This window comes from Crinia signifera, chromosome 1 (assembly GCF_055691185.1).
Source record: "Crinia signifera chromosome 1, ASM5569118v1, whole genome shotgun sequence".
Lineage (NCBI taxonomy): Eukaryota > Metazoa > Chordata > Amphibia > Anura > Myobatrachidae > Crinia > Crinia signifera.
Window position 1 is genome coordinate 294,589,095 of NC_139217.1, and position 14,479 is coordinate 294,603,573.

Consider the following 14,479-nt stretch of genomic DNA (forward strand, 5'->3'; position numbering starts at 1 on the left):
ATTATAAAATTCTGAGTGCGGCGCGGCTCCCTGACCGTACGGGCTGTTTCACACAGTACGGTTCCTGCCGCACGGTGAAATCCCGTACGGCCAGGGAGCCGCGCCGCACTCAGCAGTTGTGAATGGACACTATTGTGTCCATTCACACGGGACGGCCCCGGCCGGCCGCACGGCTGCAGCCGGATCCCCCCACTGGAAGGGACGGCTGCCGGGCTGTGGCCATCCCTGCCATTATAAAATTCTGAGTGCGGCGCGGCTCCCTGACCGTACGGGATTTCACCGTGCGGCAGGAACCGTACTGTGTGAAACAGCCCTACCTGTGCTGAGTTTGTATATTCTCCTCGTACTTGTGTGGTTTTCCTTTGGGTACTCCGGTTTTTTACCACATTCCAAAAATATACTGGTAGGTTATTTGGCTTCTAACAAATTAACCCTAGAATTAATGTGTGTGCGTGTACATGTGGTAGGGAATATAGATTGTAAGCTCCACTGGGCCAGGAAATGATGTGAATGTTCAAATATTCTCTGTAAAGCACTGCGGAATATGTGTGCGCTATATAAGAAACTGTTAATAAATAAATATATCAAATGCGAACTGCAAGCAATATTTAACCCTTTGAGTGCCAAGTGAATTTGTCAAAATAGGTATGAAAATTGACAAGCAAATATTTTTATTCATTATAAAGACCCTTAGGGGGAAATTTACTAAAGGAAATTTGTAAAAAAAATAGGTGTATTTGTATCCAGAAATACACTTATTTTCGACATTTACTATCCCGAAAATACGGCAATTCGTAGTCGTATTGATGTGCTATCAATACGAATACGAATTGCCGTATTTTCGGGATAGTAAATGTCAAAAATAAGTGTATTTCTGGATACAAATACACCTATTTTTTACAAATTTCCTTTAGTAAATTTCCCCCTAAATCTCTACCTTATATAGGAAATTTGTACAATAGGGATCGGGAGTGGCACTGGAAGATGAAATGGGTTAGTAATAATAACGTATATAAATTATTTGAACCAACATAATTACCACTACTGCTTAATAGATATGTGGTATCTGGTTGGTGGTGCTCCCAAAAAATGTTCAGCAGTGCAACTGAAAACGTAGTTGGTCACAAAAGTGACCAAGAAGAAGGAAGAACAAAAAGGCTTTTTGGGGCACACTTTGAAGATGAAAAATGATAGTATTAAAACATAACTTTTATTAAGTACAGTATGCTAAAAAAAGGGGTACGTGTGAGTAAAGTATTGGAAAAGATATATAATTAATTCGACAATAGAAATAGTCAGTACGATAATTGTAATAAAATGGTCACAATGTTAACAGCGAAATGAACAACATGATAACACATACTCCACTATTCAAATTAGCAAGTGACGAGACTTGGGTGAAACAAATATTTATGTATCATTTTTGAATAATCATTATTATCATCCAAATTAATTGGAGTGGAGCACGTGGATCAGATACGCTTGACACTTGACCCCTGCTGGTGGAATGAGCTGACGTTCTCGGTGAGGCGTAAGTATTAGAAGAAAGGAAAGAAAAGAAAAGGGTGCTCCCTCTATCAGACAATGGTGTATCTGCTGTCCCAGTCGAATTACAGCTACTGGTATTCCCAATTGGTCTCCCAAAATGGTACTAACCAGACCATTCACTGCTTAGCTTCTGAGTGCAGGATGGAATTCAGGCGGACCAGTGATGTATGGCCGTACTGAACCATGGATGAGAGTACCACAAAGTCTTTAGTGGGGAGCAAAAATGTGCTTCTGCTTTTTATCCAGCACAGTCCGAATGACTCTGTTGCGAATGTGCATTGCAGGGAGATCGGAAGGTGTTTGGACAAATGAGAGAGTCACGGAAATTAGCTGATTGTCAATACACGGGTGGATATCACAGACCCTCCTTCTGCTATCCACCATCAAATCAGGTTGTCAAATGGCAGGTGAGAGTGATAAGGGTCATAGATAGTACCAGCCAGAAGTAGAAAGGAAAAATTGGCTCCACTACACGGTTTGAATGTACCCTGATCTCCACTAGGGAGCAGTAAGGTTGGTGTCAGGGCTTGTGTGTCCGAGCACCGGTACTCACTGAAGGGATAATTTACTGAGGGAAAAGGTTTTGTCACTTGTGAGCAAGCCGTAGGCGAAACACGTGTCAAGTGTACGCCCCTGACACGCCTCCCCCCTGACGTTCCCGGAACAGCTGTCCTCATTGAAGAACCATACTACTACAGTACACCGCCGCGTCTTAGCGGCATCGAGCCGTCCCCACCGCGCACCCACAGGTAACAGCGCTTGGCAGCAGGACTTTCAGACTGCAGACTGCCCCTGTAATTCTCTACCAGAATACAGGCACAGGCAGCTTGATCTCAGTCCTTGCTGGACACACGGCGCCCAGCAATTCTGCCCTAAACAGATCAGTCTTGTCTGCATACACGCTAAAGTATCCTTAGTGAACCACTCACAGTGACTGTGCTTGCGCTATCAGGGTGAGAGGTTATTTAATTCATCCTCATTTGCTCCTGTATATCCACTACTTGTGATTTTGATAATATTGTTTGACAATTTTATTGATGCCTACACACTAGGCAATTTTGTTTGTCACAACCAATTTTGTGATCAGTGCTGCGGTAACAATCTCTTTCATTACATGTTATCATTCCCTGTTTGTTCTGGTATCTGCTGTCTGTATTGAGATAGACATCCATCCCCATTGCTCCTTTATACTATATCTACTATATGTGATAGTGATAATATTGGTTGCCAATTTATGTTGATATCTACACACCAGGCAGTTTTACTGTCACAATCAATGAGAAATTTGTGTGATCACTGCCGCGATAACAATTGCTGTTTGTATTGTGATAGACATTTATCAACAACGTCTATCAGCGGATGTTTATGTTACATTCTGACAACATTCATATGTGGACAAAACCTTTTCCCTCAGTAAATTATCCCTTCAGTGAGTACCGGTGCTCGGACACACAAGCCCTGACACCAACCTTACTGCTCCCTAGTGGAGATCAGGGTACATTCAAACCGTGTAGTGGAGCCAATTTTTCCTTTCTACTTCTGGCTGGTACTATCTATGACCCTTATCACTCTCACCTGCCATTTGACAACCTGATTTGATGGTGGATAGCAGAAGGAGGGTCTGTGATATCCACCCGTGTATTGACAATCAGCTAATTTCCGTGACTCTCTCATTTGTCCAAACACCTTCCGATCTCCCTGCCATGCACATTCGCAACAGAGTCATTCGGACTGTGCTGGATAAAAAGCAGAAGCACATTTTTGCTCCCCACTAAAGACTTTGTGGTACTCTCATCCGTGGTTCAGTACGGCCATACATCACTGGTCCGCCTGAATTCCATCCCGCACTCAGAAGCTAAGCAGTGAATGGTCTGGTTAGTACCATTTTGGGAGACCAATTGGGAATACCAGTAGCTGTAATTCGACTGGGACAGCAGATACACCATTGTCTGATAGAGGGAGCACCCTTTTCTTTTCTTTCCTTTCTTCTAATACTTACGCCTCACCGGGAACGTCAGCTCATTCCACCAGCAGGGGTCAAGTGTCAAGCGTCTCTGATCCACGTGCTCCACTCCAATTAATTTGGATGATAATAATGATTATTCAAAAATGATACATAAATATTTGTTTCACCCAAGTCTCGTCACTTGCTAATTTGAATAGTGGAGTATGTGTTATCATGTTGTTCATTTCGCTGTTAACATTGTGACCATTTTATTACAATTATCGTACTGACTATTTCTATTGTCGAATTAATTATATATCTTTTCCAATACTTTACTCACACGTACCCCTTTTTTTAGCATACTGTACTTAATAAAAGTTATGTTTTAATACTATCATTTTTCATCTTCAAAGTGTGCCCCAAAAAGCCTTTTTGTTCTTCCTTCTTCTTGGTCACTTTTGTGACCAACTACGTTTTCTTATATAGGAAATGTAAAATGTAATCTTTTTTTTTACACTACATTTTTTTATTTGAATTTATAGAACAAATGTGAGCAATGATGGCATTTATAGCTGATATTTTGCACACCTCTGACAGAGATGTTGGCACTCACAGGGTAATTGCATGGATAAAAGCAATTATTCCTTTGCAGTATTGTTTACTAAAGTTTAAGGGTGCCCATACACTGAGGCAATTTGGTCCGATTTTGGCTAATTGCGACCAATCGGCATGTTAAATTGGACCAAATCGCCTCTCCCCGACATGCAGTCGGGTCTGATGCGCAGTCCAGGTGGTCAGACCGGCTGGCCATCCAACCACCTGTTCTGGGACCTCTCCCCAGGCGGCGAGGCGGGCGGGAAGCAGGGACGCATGCGATCCATCACAACGGATCGCATGCGTCCCTGCCAACAGGAAAGTCCCGGTGGCTAGCAGGGTATCCGGTGTCCGAACACTGCTGCGAGATGTTGCAACAGTGTATGGGCACCTTAAGTATGCAATTTTTAGCTTCATTTTTTCAAACTATAGTTGGGTCTATAATGGCTAAAGGATGCATTTAAGTAAGAAACTATCAAGTAATAGAGATGAAAAATCCAGTCACCACAAAGATTCATAAGATAGCAATTCGTGAGAAATAGGGGGGTATTCAATCCCCGCCGCTATTTCCGCCTGGAGAAATATCAGCAATCACCTATTCAATGCTGTCTTGCTCGACAGCATTGAAGAGGCAGTTTGACAGAATGGGCCCAACTTTGAAAGCTGTCGGGCCCGTTTTGTCGATTATTGCTGTGAATTGTCACCATAACGGCCAAATCTCGACAATCCATGGCCATTTATGCAGACATGCCCTCTTTTTTGCCGATCGTCAAGCAGGACATTGAATCCTGCCTGGCGATATGCTGTAAAGCAAAATAAAAACAGGCCAGGGTCACGGCTGTTGGGACAGATCGACAGTCGTGACCCGGGATTGAATAACAGAAAACATTAATATTAGCACATAGGGCCTTATTCTAGTTCACTCTTTCTGACAAAATCCTTCTTAGATGGACAAAACCATGTGCACTGCAGGGGGGGGGGGGGCAGATGTAAAATGTGCAGAGAGAATTAGATTTGGGTGAATTATTTTGTTTTTGTGCAGGGAAAATACTGACTGCTCTATTTTTACACTGCAATATAGATCTCACTTTGAAGTAAAACCCCACCCAAATCTAATTCTCTCTGCACATTTTACATCTGCCCCACCTGCAGTGCACATGGTTTTGTCCATCTAAGAAGGATTTTGTCAGAAAGAGTGAACTTGAATAAGGCCCATAGTAACACAAATGACAGTAGATTATGATTGATAGCTTGAACAAGATCTTACACATTAAACAAAAAAATAAAGATAGAGTAAAATGTATAATTTAAGGTTAGCATAAATTAGGCCGTGTTTGCTCTTTTAGGGACATATTTATCATAAAATATTTGTTTTTTAAACCCTGAAAATGCTTGTGGTATAGTCAGGGCCAGATTAAGGGCCTTGTGGGCAATGTTTCCTCTAATTTTACGAAGGCTGTGTGCGGCAAAAGATTTTTGCTGTGCAACTTAGGAAGGAAATTTTTATTTTTGTGCGTCACTTCTATATATAACTGGAAAACGACGTGATATTAAACATTCAAAACATTTAAACTTTCAAAACACAGCACATGATGTAGTTATTGGGTGAAACATACATTAATTTAGTCCACAACTGCAAAAAGGGACCACTGCTGCTTTGTGCACACTTGTAATGTCTGTGCGCATGCTTGGCGAGTTGTGTGCGCGCGCTTGTGGGCCTGGAGTTTAAAATATTCAGTGGGCTATTATGAGAAGTGGAGGAGTTGAGTCCGATGCCACGTAGTTATGTAGAACCCAAACACCAAATGCCCCAATATCTTCCTAAATGTCTAACTATAAATATATTGAATTCATTGCTTTTCTCTAAATGCTGTTCAGTGCACTTCAGTCTTATCTAACTGTCTACATACTGTATATTTGACCTTCATAGAAACTTGAAATCAAAATTCACATTATTATATCATATGAGGCCTTATGAAAGTATTAATCACTTTATTTCTAATGAAATGCATCAATGAGTAAATGTGATATTTTACTTGGAAATTCATAATTGTTCTTTTAAAGCAATTATAGAGAGAATGCTAATAAATAAGACTGAATACATGGCTTAAAAGGAATGTCTTTATTTTGTTTTCTAATCATTATTCATTCTGCCATGTGAATTGTTACAATGATAATGAGTCAGCACATATGCATGAACTAAACAGTTTATGCTTCATTTACATTGTTGCTTCAATTACAAGCTGTTTAAAGTTGAAGGCAAATTAGTTTTTGCGTCCACACTTTTTTTTTAAGATCTAATTTTGTTATTATTATGTTATACTTGATAACCAGTTTCAACATTGCTATAGAAAGCAGCCTTTAACCAATAACTTATTATTATTCTTATTATTATTATTATTATTATTATTATTATTATTATTATTATTATTATTATTATTATTATTATTATTATTATTATCTTTCATTTATACATTACCATAAGGGTTCCAAACAAAACAAGTACAATATTTGTATCAGTCTGTACTGTACAGGAGTTCAGAATTATCCAAATAAGTTAAAAGTTTCACATAAATACAAACAAGTACCATAATAATGAGGGGAAAACAAAAGGGAGAGGGCCATGCTCATCCAAGCTTAACACCTATAAGGGACATGGGAGAATACAACCCGAAGCCTCACATTGAGGGGTGAATTTATGAAGCTTGGAGAAGTGTTATCTATCCCCATAAAGAACGTTATGAGCAAGGTGATAATGGTTCAGCCAATCAGCTACAATATGTAAATTGACAGGTAAGAGCTGATTGGCTGAACCATTATCACCTTGCTCATAACGTTCTTTATGGGGATAAATAACACTTCTCCAAGCTTCATAAATTCACCCCTAAGTCCTCCCACTAGTGCCTAAACCTAAAAACCCCTCCTGGGACTGACCGCAGGAATATTATCTATCAGAATATCAAATTCATCCCCCTCACATCACTCCTGTGTCCACAGCAATCTCTCTGTCTCCGCCCTCCCCAAGCCCCTTCAATAGTCAAAGCACACTTCCTTCTCCTTTATTGTTCACAGCATGCCCCCACCTCCCACTTAATGATTATCTCTCACAGCAGTGACTGAGCATAGGGTGCTACTGCTCTAGTTTATGCTACTACTTTGCACGCATTCGCAGTAGCACAGAACTCTAGTGTTCTAAGCCATGAGGGTTAAGGTGCCAACCAACTCTATTAAACTAAATTAAGCCAGCAGCTGAGCCCCCTGAATCCACCATTGTACATAGACATTCTCAGTGGAATTTTCTATCTGCCTTTAAAAATTTAACTTTTACATTGGCTGTATAATGTTAAAGCTCCATTTCCCTCATCAATCGTATTTGTATTTAGAATGTATACGATAAGTGGTCTGACCTTACTCAAACACATACTACAAACATTATGATCTTAGTGTTTGCTCGATAGCACCTAATGCTTGTCCACCAGTGTTTATATGACAGCAGAGTGAGACATGATGGGAGCCTAAGTGCTGAAATGAGCATGGTCAAATTTGGGAAGTGTTGCCACACACATGTGAAAAAAAATAGACAATAATGTATTTATCACCCACTGTCACCTTCTTAGCAACTCTGTTTATAAATAGCACTTTGTGCTCTTTTTTACTATGAATTTATTGACATTATTAGTAAAGTCAAGAGACATATCTATTCATTGTATTATATTATAACATTGGAGGTTATTCTGGTTGGTGCGGAACTTTCCGAATTCTTTCGGAGCTGACGAACGCCACGCTGTGCGGACATTGTAAGAACAAACGCCCACAGGTCCTCTGCATTCAGACAGACTCGCTCTTACAGCGTCAGAACGGACGGGAAGCTGCCCGTACGTACCGATGCGGTGTATTTACGCAAAACTCACAACTATTATCTGAACTCATAAATCTGTCACATGACACACTTATGCAAATAGGCTATTTTTATCCCCAAAGGTGTGGTGTTATTGCTGAATGTAAAAGTGACATGTAAAATTATATTATTGTTACCAATTTCTGACCATTGCTTGCAGTGTAAATGTGGGTAAAATAGCAAACATGCAGTGGTGTTTTAGCTTATCTTTGTGTCTTTAAGTAATGGTCCATTTAGGCAACAATGCTTCCAATTGAAGCAATGAAAAGAGTGTAATTAATGAGTAATGAGTAGAGGAGTGGATTGTATTGTGTTCAGCTGACTGCTTCAGGTGCGGCTGTACTAATTGGGCGAACCGAATGCCTAGCACATGAACAAGTGCTCTCCGCAAAGTGAAACTTGCTTATGAAGACCGCATATTTCATGCATGTTGGTTCGTTTGCAGTCGGTGTGCTGCCCGAATGCACGCCTACCAGAGTTTGTGCACTCCCTCGTGTACGCCCATATTTACACCCAGTTTTTCCCACTTTGAAACCACGCCCTTGTGGTCCGAATGACGCCCAAAAACGCCCATATTTCCCGAGTCAATTCGGTGGACATTTCTGTACGGTATTAGTGAGAACGAGTACGGAGACCATGCGTGGCACATGCGCATAGCGTTGCCTACGCATGCGCAGACGGCTAAAATGCGCCCTCCGAAAGAATTCGGAACGGACCGCATCGACCAGAATAATGCCCATTGTTAGGATTATGGTATATATTATATAATTTATTAACATTCATACACTTCTGTCAAAAACAACATTAGCAAGGAAATAGCTATAGTAGATTCAGTCGATGTTGTTGCTCTGGCCCTGCTCTCCCCATACACCCAGTTGCTGCTAGTGGGCAAGTGCTCACCTACTTAGCTCTTAGTTCCATCCAGTTTGCTACTGAAGGCACTTCTGCTGTCCCAGCAGGCATCATCTATCCTTCCTGGTAATAGAAAGAAACATAGCCATAGTCCGAGGATGACCCAACAAACTTAGCACAGCCACGCCACCTCCCAGCATCGGTGATGAGTAAGGAAGGAAATACCACCCACATGTCTTAGTATTGCATGGCAGGGGAGCCTGTGGAAATTTTTCTATGGGGCCTACACAGGTCTTGCTACGCCCACCCTCCCACCCAAACACCCAAATGCTAGTTAATAACTTGATGCTTGAAATAGTACATACAGAACAAACACCATTTTCAGACTATATAAAGTGCCACTGCAGCTTAAATATATATATGGGAGTTTACCAGATGTTGGTGAGTAAAACCTCCTGTAGAATGGTCTTTTTTTCTTGAGGTGTCCTGGGTTCTCCAGAAAACCACACCTCCAGGTACTCAAACTGCAAAATAGCACTGGAACCCTCCTCTCTCAAAGGCACACTTCTGTCCTTTGCTGCAGTGAATATCGGGAACCTTCTGTCCCTTCCTCAGGCAGTTTGGATATGCATTGCAGCAACTAGGACTGGTGTGTGCCACTTGAGAGAGGAGGGTTCCAGTGCTGGTTTGCAGTTTGAGTACCTGGAGATGTGTTTTTCCAAAGAACCCAGGACACCTCAAGAATAAATGACCATTCTACAGGTGCTTTTACTCACCAACATCTGGTAAACTCCCATCCTTAGCATATCGAGGCACGATTTTAGGAGTTTCACATATTTTACTATTATAATCAATTGTTTAATTGTATTTTATAACATTGTATTTAGAAATTTGAAATTGTGACAGTATCACACTCTATTGATTATTATATATTTCAAATGGCTCCATTACACATGATTTCAATGGAGAGCTTCCAGTAGTGAAGAAATGTGAGATAAGGAGAGTCTTGTTTATAACTATGTGCTCACTCTCACCCCACACATATTGATTAAGAGGTTGCTATATTGGTATATATTCACCATTAAGTTGTCAGCGTACAAAGTCACCTTACCTTGTATAATTCAAACTGTTTTCTGGTTACTGAGGGAGTAACACTAGGTACAGTACTAGTGCTGCAGACATAGAAACTATTTCAGCGCCCAAGTGTTCAAACTCAAATAGATATATACTATAGCGAGACACTGTGCCCAAAGCATGGTGAGTACAGTGAACCATGTGCTGGGACACGGTGCACTTTTTTAGTGTCCATTTCGACTGTGTCAACGCTAGGGTAAAAAAAAAGTGGAAAACCCCATATCGACCTGTTGACTGTCGACCTTCCCCATTTTGACCTTTTGCTTTTGTCCTCCTGTTGACCCTGTAAACCTAACCTCATGTTGAACTTCAATCTTCAGTCTAGTTGTTGTCAATCTAATGATCATACCCTCCAAATCTAACTGTCTTTGCACGTTACATCTGCCACAACTGTAGAGCAACATGGTTTTGCCCAGTTGTGTGTTGTTGTTTTCTTGTTTTTGCTTTGCTAACATATTTTAATTAGGACCATAGTTTAAATCCAGACTTTTTTACATTTTTATTTTAAAGCATTTTTTTTAATTAAAGTTAGTTTTGCTTAGCTTTTTTTTAAACGGACTAGATCATTTTTAGTATAATTTTCTGAATCAGCAAATAAAATGTCATGGAAAAAGCAAATGTATGTCCATATTGCTGAAACACTGTTGACTAGAGCAATTTAAGAATTTATGATAATTGTAAGCATTGTATTGTTTAATTGTTTATTCTGTAACTTGAAAAATAGTTTTCCATGATTACTAATAAAATATATTTTATTTCAGGTGAAAATAAAATATAATTTGACATACAGTATCATCCCAATTCAAGCCCCCCAAAAATCTAAAAACATCAACCTGACAGCATGTTGGCACCTACACAAACTGCATGTATCCGCCTTGTGTCCTGGTAAGTAATACTGTGCTAGCGGCAACATTACACCATATTGTATGTGTATTCCTATATTATGTGTATTCCTATATTATGAAACCTACAACACTGAAAAAAAAGAAGAAAAGAACAAAGAGTATGTGTGATTGACCTTATAGAGAACAAAGTGAGGGTACCAGCAAGGATAGTAGAAGAAAACTGCATTCGTAAATTGGTACAGAAATGAGCATTGACACCAAATTTCACTGGCCAATGGAAAGGTAGACCAGACAACTGCCATGGGAACAGTAAGAGTTTAGCACATGCCCATTATTGAGTACAATCCAGAGGCACATGGGCCCAAGGTTTAAGGGTGCCCCTCACCCACACCCTGCATCCATTAGAAGATGACACCAACACATGAAATAGCAAATATCCTCTATCCTCTGTACACACACAATCTTACATAGGACATCACTGGGAAAATAGTGGCAGGTTCAATTTCAGGGGGCCCAGTACATATATGTAAATATATATGTACTAAACACAGCCATCGCATCCATTAAAATACCATTGTTACAATCTTTTTTTCTTGCTTTAGAGTATCAGAAGGAACCCATGGGCCTTATTCTGCTTGGTGTGGTCCGTTCCGAAATCTTTTGGAGGGCGCATTTTAGCCATCTGCGCATGCGTAGGCAACGCAATGCGCATGTGCAACGTAGTGTCTCCACACTCGTTCTCACCAATACCGTCCAGAAATGTGCACCGAATTGACTCAGGAAATATAGGCGTAATATGGGCGTCATGCGGCCGTACACAAGGCACGGTTTGAATTGTTCATGCGCTAGGCATTCGGTTCGCCCAATTAGTACGCCCACACCTGAAGCACTCTCAGCTGACCACAGTACAATCCACTCCTCTACTCATTAGTGATTAATTACACTCTATTCACAGGTTCAATTGGAACCACTAAGACAGGTAAAGGGGCAACAATGAAGTAATACCACTTAACATGATGTAAGGGTTAATCTAAAGTGCTAGTAATGTGTTTAAGTATTAATTAGGAATTAATTGATTACATTTAAAAATAATCCATTTTTTATGAGGTTGGCTAATTGCATAAGTGTGTCATGTTGCAGATGCATGAGTCCGAATAGAGTAGTGAGGTTTGCGGAAATACACCGAATCGGTGTGTACGGCCAGCTTCCCGTCCGTTCGGACGCTGTAAGACCGTGCACAATCTTTGTGTTCCCACCACACACGCATGTTTGGATGTAGTCCGAAGACACTCCCTCTTCTTAGAGAGTCCGTCCGAATGGATGCGGACGACCTGTGGGCGTGTGCTCTTAGAATGTCCGCACAGAGTGGTGTTTGGTCATTTACAAAAGAATTCGGAACGTACAGCACCAAGCAGAATAAGGCATCATGTGACACTGAGTCTACATTTGCAGTAATACTCTGATCAGCTACAATTAAAATGTATGTCACACATAATTCCTATATAGGCACTATGTGATTACACCATATTTATATCAGGAGGGCCATACAAAAAGATAGAACTACAGTACCAGAAATATCAGACTATATGTAATTGTTAGTGCAGAATTTGAGAACATTAGAATAGAAAGACTGACGTTGTTCTCTAGGGACAGTTAATGTAGAGTAACTTTGTGAGTTTTTGCTTCAAATTTGCCAGTGGTTATGATTAGAGATGTGCAATTCTGGATTTACCCGGATCACAAAACGGGATGTTATTGGCTATATGCTGTCACATGTTTTTGATAGCCATTAAGATCCCATTTTCAGATCCGGGTAAATCCGGTTAGTGGCAATCAATAGCTGTCTAGTTGTTTTCTGTTATTAATGTGTAAAGTGATAATTTAAACTTACTAAAATTTGGCCACTGAACCTAATCAATTATATTATATTTATCTGCTATAAAAAAAATCTGTGTGCCTGTAATATCTATAAAATTGTTACAGTGTGCATAAATGGGACACCAATTTTGTGCTGCAATTTGATGCCTTTTTCAGCGTACCTTGTTCCATAGCATAATCTAATTGTTTATAGATGACAAGTTATGTGAGTAATGTTTTTATTTAGAATTTTATTGCTCAATTCAATTACTTGTTGTTTTTTCACATTGTTTATGTTATTGCTATGATTAATTAGTTCTGAAGAAAATGTACTGATAGAAGCAGTAAGTCACAGAGTTCCTTGCAAATTCATTGATCACTGTTGCTGTGAAATATTGTTACAATTTGTACGGGCAGTCATTGTTTGAAAGCATACATTTCTATATTATCTCATAATATAAATTACTTTACCAGCCAAATACCTATATTCAACATTTAACATTTTATGCTAAAGAAATACAATTACTTAAATATTTATAAAATGAGTGTTGAGAACAGCCATTTTAAAAGCAGTTAATAATGAACAACCATCAAGGGATGCATTAACTGAAAAGTGCTTTGTAACTTTGCTAACTTAACTATTATAGAGACAGGCAATCAAATTTAATTAAAAGCACTGAAACACAAACCTAATAGTTTAACAACAGTGCAATCCTACTAGGTAGTAAAATAAACCAAATGCAAGAATCTTAGGTAAAGTAGTTCCTTAATCAGTATAGGCACGTGTATGCTTTGAAAACATATATTTTTAATTACTAATGCACAGATTTTTTCTTGACAAAAGATATTATTTTAATAAAAACAAATAAAACTGTATAGGGAAAGAGGTTGGACTGGGGTTACTCAGCAGGATACGCTTAACATCCCAACAACAAAACACCACCTAGTTCAGTGATGGCTTTCCTTGACACTCCAGTTGTTGAACTACACAACCCAGCATGCCCTACATCAGTTTTAGCATGACCAAATAGTAAAACTGATGCAGGACATACCGGGATGTGTTGTTCGCAGCTGAAGTGTCAAGGTTATCCATCACCGACCTAGTTGGTATTCCAAATAGCAGCCACAAGATTTTCACCAGAAAAGGAGGTTTGGGATAGACTGCGGGAGGGTAAGGGCTATTTCACACGCTCCGGCCAAATGCCGTGCGGCACACAGTAGTTAATAATAGACACAATTGTGTCCATTCACATGGGACGGCCATGGCCCGGCCGCCCGGTTGCAGCTGGATCCCACCACTGGAAGGGCCGGCTGCCGGGCTGTGGCCATCCCCACCCTTGAAAACTTCTGAAAGCAGCACGGCTTCTTGGCCGTGCAGGGTTTCACCGCCCGGCAGGAGCCAGAGCATGTGAAATAGCCCTTAGGGTTAGGCTGCAGGGTGGGAGTGTCAGGTTTAGGATGCATTGGAGAAATGTTGGGATTAGACACTAATGAGAGGGTTATGCTGCGCAAGGCCAGAGTAAGGGCCTCATGGGCCAGGAACTGAAAATGTTCAAGGGCCTATTATGAGAAGTGAGGCCAATTAGATGTAGGCATGTAGAACCCATGCACTATAAGCCCCAGTGTCTCCCTAAATATATAAACAAAGTTGCATCATTTTGAGTGGAGACTAGAAATGCAATTTTAATACTAATGATTTATGGCCAACCATGTGACCAGCTGGTGATCATAATGCTGTTATGATGGTGGGCCTATTTTTATGTGGAGTCCTGGAGCTGCAGCACCATACTGCCCCATTGGTAATCT

General features: G+C 40.3%; 1 protein-coding gene across 33 annotated transcripts in view; it reads left to right on the forward strand.

Annotated features, from left to right (window-relative positions):
- The window catches only part of PTPRD (protein tyrosine phosphatase receptor type D), a 1,589,668-nt gene that overhangs the window by 575,025 nt on the left and 1,000,164 nt on the right, over positions 1–14,479 (forward strand). For all 33 annotated transcript variants that reach the window (XM_083185941.1, XM_083185944.1, XM_083185945.1 and 30 more), the window contains exon 5: positions 10,733–10,856. The gene's annotated coding sequence lies outside the window, so the exon portion shown is untranslated. The remainder of the gene's footprint in view (positions 1–10,732; positions 10,857–14,479) is intronic.